The following is a 10,768-nucleotide window of genomic DNA, read 5'->3' as shown; positions in this document are numbered from 1 at the left end:
GTCAGAAATTCCAACCGGCTCCATCGTGTGTGTGTGTGTGTGTGTGTGTGTGTGTGTGTGTGTGAGAGAGAGAGAGAGAGAGAGAGAGAGAGAGGGGGGGGGTGGGGCTAGGGTGTGGAGCATTTCTGCTAGCTTCATTGCTGCACAGGTGCATCAGCAGGAAGCTGGGTGAGAAGAGGAGCAGCTGGGATTTGAAAAGGTGCCCAAAGGGGACGCCAGCATTGTAAGAGGATGGATTAATCTCTGTGGCTGCAAGCCTGGCCCCAAATTCTCTTAGTTTACGGGCCCAGTGCTCTGGCATCAGCGTCCCATAGAAGTGCTGATTTCAGTCCCAGCTGCTCCCCTTAGGATCCAGCTCCCTGCTAAGGCTCCTAGGAAAGCAGCAGCAGATAACCCAAGTCCTTGGTCCATGGGCCCCCTTAGGAGACCCAGCAGCTCCTGGCTCCCTGCTTCAGCTGGATCCAACCCAGCTATCACAGCCCTCTGGGGAGTGAACCAGGGGATGAAGATTCCCTCTCTCTCTTACTCAATCTAACTTTCAAATAAATAAATCTTTTTCTTTTTAATTTCCTTACTTTGAACAGCTTTAAAGCAGTGTTTCTCAAATTGTCTGTACAAAGCCATCAATTTATTATGTTTAAATTTCCCATTGTGAATCATGCTTTAATAAAAGAAATGGAAAAAAAAGCATTTCAGCTGCAAGTTAAAACATTTTTGTTATGGGCGCCGGTTCATATCCCAGCGGCCCCACTCCCCATCCAGCTCCCTGCTTGTGGCCTGGGGAAGCAGTCAAGGACGGCCCAAAGCTTTGGGACCCTGCACCCAGGGCTCCTGGCTTCGGATCGACTCAGCTTTGGCTGTTACGGCCACTTGGTGAATGAATCAGTGGATGGAAGATCTTCCTCTCTGATTTCCCTTTTCTCTGCATATCTGACTTTCCAATAAAAATAAGTGAAATCTTTTAAAAATTGTTAGCCATCAGTCATAATATTCCTTGTGCACATGCCGTAAGGTCTCTGCATTTCTGTACTTTCCTCTCCACCCACCACTAACGCTTTCTTGAAGAGATGAGGTCTGTGGGTGGCAACCCTGCTCTACAGAATCAAGACCATGAGAGTAGGGGCCTCGTTGTGGCGTAGTGGATAGAAGCTAAGGTCTGTGATGCCAACTTCTCATGTGGGCACCAGTTGGAGAACTGGCTGTTTCCCTTCCCATTCAAAGTTCCCTGCCAAAGGTCTGGAAAAGACAACAAGGATGACCCAGATGTGTGGGCCATTGTGGCCAGTCTGGAAAGGGAGCCAACAGGTGAAAGATCTCTGTGTGTGTTCCTCCCTCTCAACTCTTTCAAGAAAAAAAATAATTTTTTAAATGAGATTAGTGGAACATCATAATCCCTCTCTAGAGTGTAACCTACTAAATCTGTACAATCTGGATAATGCAAAAGGAATCATCAAGCCCAAAGTGAGCAGAAATGGAAATCACTGACCCCAAATGCAGAGTTCTGGAGCAACTGATGCATTGCTTTGGTCACATTTACTCACTGCTGACAGGCACCTGAGCGCTGCACACTTTGTCTATAACATGGGTGACGAGGGAGTTGGACAACTCTTACCCCATTAAGTCTTAGTAAGGTAAGGTTGTTTTGCATATTGTAACTGTACATTAGAGTTAAGTATTATTTTCCTAGCAACAACTAGGTGAAATAGCTGGCAGAGAAAACATGACCGATGAAACAACTTTAGCTAAACAACTACTTGACCATATGCCTGTAAGATATTTCAATTGCAGAAATTTTATCACTCCCAATGTTGCTTATTTCAGTGCTGCAATGCATAAAATTCCCCACAGGGGGGCAGAGAAAGCATTTGAAATCATAATGCAGATAACATAATTCGCTATTTTTAGTCACTTCATTATTTAATAAGTTTGATCAGTGTTTGCTTTGGTTTGGAAGTAAGCCATTGTATCATTTGAACTTGTTGAGACTACAGATCAGAAAATATCTCGAGATAAGAAAAAGATCTACTATAGAGCTGAATGTGTGGTGCTGCAGGTAAGGTTACTACTGCCTGGAACATACACAGCAGAAAGTCAGAACTGGGAGTAGAGTAGGGACTGGAACCCAGGCATATGTGGGCAACCCAAACAATGCAAACAACATCTTGACTCCTGAGCCTAAAGCCTGCCCCAAACACCGCCATGGCAACTACTTACCTATGCGCACCTTAGTGCATAGTTTTAAAACTACCTCACCCTCCTGGGCAGAAAAAATCTTGCTCAAGAGCCTGTGATTCGATCAGCGCGGTGTTTCCTCAGCTATGGCATGCGCAGGACACACCCTTCACTGTCCAGACTGGCCCTAGTCCCCGCCCCCCGAGATCTTCAAATTCAAGACAATTTATTTTTGTAGCATTCAAAAACTGTTAAATTGTGCTATTAAGAAAGCATTTTTGGAGGCTTCATTCTGACCATGGAAATGGACTTTCTAGTTGCATTCACACATGCTACTTACTGAAGCTCACTAGGCCTGCTGTCCAGCCCCCTGTCCAACCTTGGGCTAGAGAGAGAAGACGACGCCAGAGACAAAGAAGATGTTTGTGTGAGCTTGAAGTTGGAAGGCATAAGACAGGTTAAACAGAGCTCTCATGGGTTACTGTCCCTGTCCACTGAATGGCACATTGTTATTCTTCCCTATGTGCATATAAATTCTATGATACTCAGCAGCTCACTCATAATTTCTGAAAAACATGAAAAATCCTTTCGCATGGACTGAAGATGTCTTTGCTGGTGAAGCTGGAGGGTAAAGCTAGATACAATTATATATTTGTTGAATTATTCATAAGCTCAGCCTGAAATGAATACATATACTTTCACTTACTCACTTTATAAAATTCAAAACTAAACCCAGCAGCAGTTTTATCTTTGGCATGGTGACAAGTTCCTTTTCCTTCTTTTTTTTTTTTTTAAAGATTTATTCATTTTATTACAGCCAGATATACACAGAGGAGGAGAGACAGAGAGGAAGATCTTCCGTCCGATGATTCACTCCCCAAGTGAGCCGCAACGGGCCAGTGCGTGCCAATCCGAAGCCGGGAACCTGGAACCTCTTCCGGGTCTCCGACGCTGGTGCAGTGTCCCAATGCATTGGGCCGTCCTCAACTGCTTTCCCAGGCCACAAGCAGGGAGCTGGATGGGAAGTGGAGCTGCCGGGATTAGAACCGGCGCCCATATGGGATCCCGGGGCTTTCAAGGCGAGGACTTTAGCTGCTAGGCCACGCCGCCGGGCCCGACAAGTTCCTTTTCTACAATGAACCAGTCAAACAGACTGTTCCAGAGAGAATTCATGCTCCCCTATGTCACAAAAGTCAAAGCGGAGGTACACATGTATTATACACCACTCTTGTGGGTGAGTCCATGTTCCTGAGTGCCAGCCGAAGGCAGCAGGGCTCTTTATATCTGTCATATAGAAATACTCCCATGTGCAAAGTATAGCCATGTCAGGGGAAAATGCCCATGTAAGGTCTTTAGTGTATAGGAATTTAAGGATTTGATTCATCCAGGGAGTTCAAATTTGGAGCAGTCATGTTTGTTAAGAATGGAGATGTGTATTTCATCCACCAGCAGGAAGGAGCCGGTATTGTGGTGTAGCAGGTTAAGTTGCTGCCAGGATGCTGGCATCCACATCAGAAGGCCAGTTGCAGGGCTGGCTGTTCTGTCTGATCCAGCTTTCTGCTAATGTTGCAGGGAGGCAGCCAAGGATGGTCCCAGCATTTCGGTTCCTGCCACCTCCATGGCAGGGAATTCTATGGCTCCTGGCTTCATCTGGGGAATGAACCAGCAGATGGAAGAGCCCCCTCGCCCCTTCAATTATTTAATTAATTGAAATGTAAGGTGAGAATTGGTCGACTGAAGTGAGCTGGTTTGCAGCCAGCTGCAGTCTTTTCATGCAGGTCAACCTTGAGCTCTAACTGCCGCGACTCGGAAGCGTTCCTCAGTCACTCTGCATCTTCAGCATGAAAGCTGACGTAACTGTTTTTAGAAAGCACGTGCATTTCAAAATACACATCAACTGTTCGGTCACCTGGAAAGTGCAATATATTTGCAAAGCATTAATCAGCTTTATGTAAGGGAAATATATCTTCACTTAATACAAATATAAAAATTAAAAGATGGCATCTCCTCGGTGTCACAATATGTAAATGTTCTACAAACATATTTTTAAAAATAGTTAACATCCTAAAAGTAACCTACTCAGTGAATCTAGCGGATTATATTTTAAAACACGGAAACTCAATAAATAAAAAAATATACTAATAAAATTAAATTATTTTTAATGAATTTCACTATAGCTAACAATATATTCAAACTATAACGTTATTTTTCATTTACATGGTTCATTTATGATAAAGAAAATACTTTCTTTTAATATGATTGCTAAAGCATCAAAATTATCCTTACTAAGAAAAAGAAGAAAACTTTGTAGTTTCTGGTAAGTAAATTATAAGGAAAGATGAAATGACAAGTTTAGCATGAATATGCTACAAATGACAGTCTTTAAAATTCTAGATTTTGTGTGTGTGTGTGTGTGTGTGTGTGTGTGTTCGAGATGCCATTCCAATTATTCTACCCAAGCACTGTTTACAAAAAGTGTTCATAATACACCTTGTCTGTAGCTTGGAGTGTAAGAGTCTGTGTGTTGGGGTGGGGTGAGGGTGTGTGTGTGTGGACAGGATTTGAATCAACAAGATGACTAATGGCTGAAATTACATTGTTAGTCTTTCCTTAATTAGCTCATGACACTGATCCATACTAAAATGCAATTATTTTTCACAGAAACATTTGAACACGTAGCCCTCAAATTGGAACGGAAGGCCTGCTGACTGGATTGGGTGTAGAAGCAGTCTGTTTTTGTTTTAGTCTAATCGCTGTGATCTTGAGCTACTTATTTAACCTCTATTTCCTTATTAGCTATTTATGATGTACCCAAGATTAATTTGATCTAATTTAGATTTTCCTTAAAGCTAGGATGACTCTTTCCTGTGTTTTTAGAAATTCATTAAAATGTCATGTGGGGGCCCAGCGTGGTAGCCTAGCAGTTAAAGTCCTTGCCTTGTATACACCAGGATCCCATATGGGTGCTGGTTCTAATTCTGGTGGCTGTTTCACTTCCCATCCAGCTCCCTGCTTATGGCCTGGGAAAGCAGTTGAGGATGGCCCAAAGTCTTGGGACCCTGCATCCATGTGGGAGACCTGGAAGAGGCTCCTGTCTTCTGGGCTTTGGATTGACACAGCTCTGGCTGTTGCGGCCACTTGGGGAGTGAATCATTGGAATGAAGATCTTCCTGTCTGTCTCCTTGTCTCTGTATGTCTGACTTTTAAAAAAATAAATTAATAAAATGTCATGTGGATGTTGAAGTGCAAACATTTGAAAATTATAAGACATTCTAGCTTAAAAAAAGATAAAAGACACAGCCAAGACAATGCAGGCCAATACCCAAAGCCCTGCCAGACGATAGAACAGATGTTTCCAAGAATCTAAAGATTTTTCAGAGATAACAATAGGCTGTTTTGCACAATCAAGCCCATGATGATGGCTGAACTCAAGATTAGCAATTTTCCTTTAAAATTCCAATCTGATCACAGCGTCTTTATTAACTACTAGGCAACAGCCAATGATGAAACTGATGGCTGTCTCCAGTACTGGTTTGATGTGACTGTTTTGGTTTTAAGACCATTCTGAACATGGAGCGTTGTCGCTGTCCAGCAGCAAAGGACTTGGAGTATGGAGCCAACAATAACACGCGTGGCTCTGACTGATGGTCGAAAGCTGAAGTTTATTAGTGGCATCAGACTTTCTACACCGAGGGTCACATAGGATAAGGGAGGAGGTATTGAGCTTACCAACAAAACCCTTCAACTGTTTCTGTACTTTTATTTGGAACTCTTTTGTTTTGTATATCCCACCAAGTGTTCTCACTCACACTGTCCACTAAGCTGTTCTCTTTTTTTTGTTCACTTTCTGTCCCACTAAGCTGTTCTCATACAAATGATATCCATTTAGCTATATGAATGGTACACACTCAGTTGTTCTCGTATAAATATTATCCTATCAGTTGTAATCCTGTGCTCGCTGACTTTCTAGGGTCACAATGTCCTTCTACAGAGAGTTCCTGCAAAGTTCAGTTTCTTCAGGTGGTTTGTCCCTCAGTTTTTAACGTGCCTGGAGGTATGGAATGTCTGCCAGATCAGTTGAAACTTAGTCCTATTTTCATTTGGATAATTGTTTTAAAAAGATTTATTTTATTTTTATTGGAAAGTCAGATATACAGAGAGGAGGAGAGACAGAGAGGAAGATCTTCCGTCAGATGATTCACTCCCCAATGAGTGCAATGGCTGGTGCTGTGCCAGGAGCCAGGAGATTCTTCCAGGTCTCCCACATGGGTGTAGGGTCCCAAGGCTTTGGGGCCGTCCTCAACTGCTTTCCCAGGCCACAAGCAGGGAGCTGGATGGGAAGTGGAGGTGCCAGGATTAGAACCGGTGCCCATATGGGATCCCCGGGCGGGTTTAAGGCGAGGACTTTAGTCGCTAGGCCACTGCACTGGGCCCTGGATAGTTTTACTGTGCGTGTGCTTTGATTAATAACAAAATCATTCTGTAACTACTGAGTTTCTTCACCCTGCTCTGTATGTCTTTGAAGTATTGATAAACATGTACATGTTTTTAGGTTCTTCTAGCCAGGGTTTAATACATTCCCAGTGGTGTCCCAGGGGCTCTTAAGTAAGGAGGCTTTCTGTGAAATCATAAATCTACCCGAAATGAAGCTCCTTATTTCAATTTATTTTAGAAGAATAAGTCACAGATTGTGATCCTTGCTGCCTCCTTCTCCCACACTCTCATAAACTGGTGTGATGTTTAATTTTTGATCCAGGAAAGAATAATTCATTTTTATCTTCATTTAATTTTAATAGTCGAGGGGTAGTCTATGGAGATTGAATAAATTTAATCCTTCCGCAATTAGTGTCAAATTAGTTCATTCGGGATGTGCATAACTGAAGGAACACAGCTCCTCCCACACGCTGACAGATACCTTTATCAGGTTTAATGTTTTATGCAAATGATCCTGCTTGAAAGAAGCTGGTCCTCTTTCTCCAGTCTCCCTTTCTGCCCTATAATTGTTGTTCAGCCTAAACGCTCAGACTACTGTGTGATGCTACAATACCAAAGCACTCTCCTGCTATTTGGCTCCTTTAAGTGATGAAATTCAGTTTGCTCTCCCCCATTGCAGTTCATGACCCTGTGGCTCCAGTGGCTCGCTCTAGTGAGGACAATGTGGTTAGATCTTGTGAGGATTTAAATGATCTGGGTGTCTCCTGTGTGCAGCCAGCAGATAGGATTATTCTAAGGAACTATTCATCTAACAAAACATGATCTCTCTGGACTATTCTAGATTTGTTAGCTAGAGATGACTTTTCTGAGACGCACTATATGCCCTCCTACGGGAAAGCCATGATACAAAAAGCTACCACACTTACAAGACCTACAAAATACCCTTTCTCCTTCCTCTCCTCTAAAATCAACACTTGGAATCAAACCATTGATGTCCACATAGGTTCTACACTTAGCCATCTTAATGCATGAATGTTACAGAATTTAATGTACTTCTCTTAAGTTTTAGTACAGTTATAAATGCATGCTAGCTGATACTAAACATGACTCATCAAGAATTTTTTGAAAGGATAATTTAGTTATCTCTTGTCAAGTTACTATTTAATGTTAAATGTTACTTTCTGTGTTTGCTGTGATAAGCATTAAAATCTGTATATTGGTTGATAAATCATTGTTTAGGAGTGTCGAAAGGGTTCAGTAAATGGTATGAAATTGCCACAGTGTAATAAATGGTTATTTGATAATGAATGAAATTGTTTGAAAATACTGTTAAAATGTCAAGTTTAAACATATATATCATTACTCAAAAGGAAGGCAAACATGAAAACTACAGTGACATCATAAATATACTGCAATAAATACATTCGTTTATACTAGAAAGTTGTAGGTACTTTGTATAAGTGCGTACAAATTGATATATGAAGTTAATTTCAATCTGTAAAACTAATTGCATTGGTTTAACTTATTTAACTCTCCTTACAATAATGTTTATTGCAGAAAAAGAAGGTAAGAAAATAAATGATGATAAATAGATAAAAAATACATAGGAAATGGGAATTGTTTTACAATTTAATTACACTGTCACATAAAATTATCACACAAATACACCAACATGACAGAGGAAATACATTACAACTCTATTATCCAATGCAGAGAAGAGTTTTTTGTTGGCCGTTATTTCATTTGCACGCTTAAGATACTTTTTTCTATCAATACAAGTGTTTAAAAATATTGAAAGCAAAAAAGAACAGAAATTATCTTAAAGCAAATGTTCTGCTTGGTACAATGTGAAGACCAATGTACTAAGAAAAATGGTAACCGCATTCCCCCACCAATGGCATACTGACGAAATTTAAACTTAGAAACTCACAATAAGAAATGAAATTAAATGTATTTGTTAGATTTGCGCAAGCTCATACGATGTGCCATAACTTAATAGGTGTACATCTTCAATAACAGAGTGTTTTGTTCGTGGATTAAGAAAAAAAATGCATATTGTAACAATGCATTGGTTTTATAAAATCAACTCAAGCATTTTTCTGCTAATATTTATGTGATACATACTTCATGGAATGGGTCTTATTTAGGCTGAGTTTTAAACTAATCATTTTAAGATGACACATATCCATAAGAAACAAGGGGTTTATTTATGTCAGTTTTAAAAAATTAATATAGATAATTTTGCTCTAATCTTCTACACTTTCAGTTGTAACTAGAGTTGTAGTGTCACAAAAAACTTCCAGTACCTTCTGAAAACTTCAAATCAATTTCTGTCTTTTGTGTCTAATAATCTTACAGGTTTTATAGCACATTTAATAATATTTACACTACCAATATTTTCAGGTAATTAGAGCAAGGATAATTTTACTCATTCTAAAATGCAAAAGGCAAAGTTTAGCTTAGGGAAAAAGAGGAAAAATGATAATTAAAATAAACTAGTTAGGGCCCGGCAGCGTGGCCTAGCGGCTAAAGTCCTCGCCTTGAAAGCCCCGGGATCCCATATGGGCGCCGGTTCTAATCCCGGCAGCTCCACTTCCCATCCAGCTCCCTGCTTGTGGCCTGGGAAAGCAGTCGAGGACGGCCCAAAGCTTTGGGACCCTGCACCCGCGAGGGAGACCCGGAAGAGGTTCCTGGTTCCCGGCTTCGGATCGGCGCGTACCGGCCCGTTGCGGCTCACTTGGGGAGTGAAACATCAGATGGAAGATCTTCCTGTCTGTCTCTCCTCCTCTCTGTATATCCGGCTTTCCAATAATAATAAAAAAAAAAAAATCTTAAAAAAAAAAAATAAACTAGTTAAAGGGAAAAAACTAACTGAAGGGATGAATGAGAATTAAAAATAACCAGGGGAGGTAAAATACTGAGGTTTAATGCAATTAATAAGATAAACTGATTTAAATACGCATCCTGAAATTTCTTTATGAGGATCAAATATTTAACCATGGACAATAAACTCTCCAGATGAGTTTTAGTGGTTATGAAATAAAGACCTGCTTCTATTGCCAAAGAGCCATTCCAGCTGAAGGCAGATGTGTGGATCTTCATCTTGAGAGGGGTTCGGTGAGTCAAGGTAAACTCCCACAGTGCTGAGATCGTAACAAACTGAACTTATCTTTCAAAATGCCTCTTGGGGGAAGCATGAGTGATGAACGAAAACCAGAAAAAAAATTTTTGTGGATTTAATTGACCAGACAAGAGCTCATCAAAAGTTATTATTATGCTGTTCTCCACACTAACAGAATCTTTGAAAATTCTCCCATCTCTTGTATTCAAATCATTGCTACTAGCATTAATGTTTTTTAAGATTTATTTTATTTTTATTGGAAAGTCAGATATACAGAGAAGAGGAGCGACAGAGAGAAAGATCTTCCGTTTGATGATTCACTCCCCAAGTGACAACGGCTGGTGCTGTGCCAATCCGAAGCCAGGAACAAGAAACTTCTTCCAGGTCTCCCACTTGGGTGCAGAGTCCCAAGGCTTTGGGCCATCCTCGACTGCTTTCCCAGGCCACAAGCAGGGAGCTGGATGGGAAGTGGAGCTGCCGGGATTAGAACCGGCGCCCATATGGGATCCCGGGGCATTCAAGGCAAGGACTTTAGTGACTATTCCACCATGCTGGGCTCACTAGCATTAATTTTACAAAGTCATTTTACAGTGTCATCCGCTAATATGTGTATGCATACATTTTCATTTTATATACTTATGCATAGGTTCCATTACTCACATATATTTATTTATTTTAAAGATTTATTTATTTTTATTTAGGAAAGTCAGATATACAGAGAGGAAGAGAGACAGAGAGAAAGATCTTCTGTCCAATGATTCACTCCCCAAGCAACCACAATGGCCAGAGCTGAGCATACCCAAAGCCAGTGCTAGGAGCCTCTTCCAGGTCTCCCACAAGGGTAAGGGTCCCCAGGCTTTGGGCCGCCCTTGACTGCTTTCCCAGGCCACAAGCAGGGAGCTGGATGGGAAGTGGAGCAGCCGGGATTAGAACCGGCGCCCATATAGATCCCGGGGCTTTCAAGGCAAGGACTTTAGCTGCTAGGCCACGCCGCCTGGCCCGCATCTTTTTTTCAAAAAAAATTGTTGAAGTGACAACATG

Source organism: Ochotona princeps, chromosome 6 (assembly GCF_030435755.1).
Source record: "Ochotona princeps isolate mOchPri1 chromosome 6, mOchPri1.hap1, whole genome shotgun sequence".
Classification (NCBI taxonomy): domain Eukaryota; kingdom Metazoa; phylum Chordata; class Mammalia; order Lagomorpha; family Ochotonidae; genus Ochotona; species Ochotona princeps.
This window is presented reverse-complemented; position numbering follows the sequence as displayed.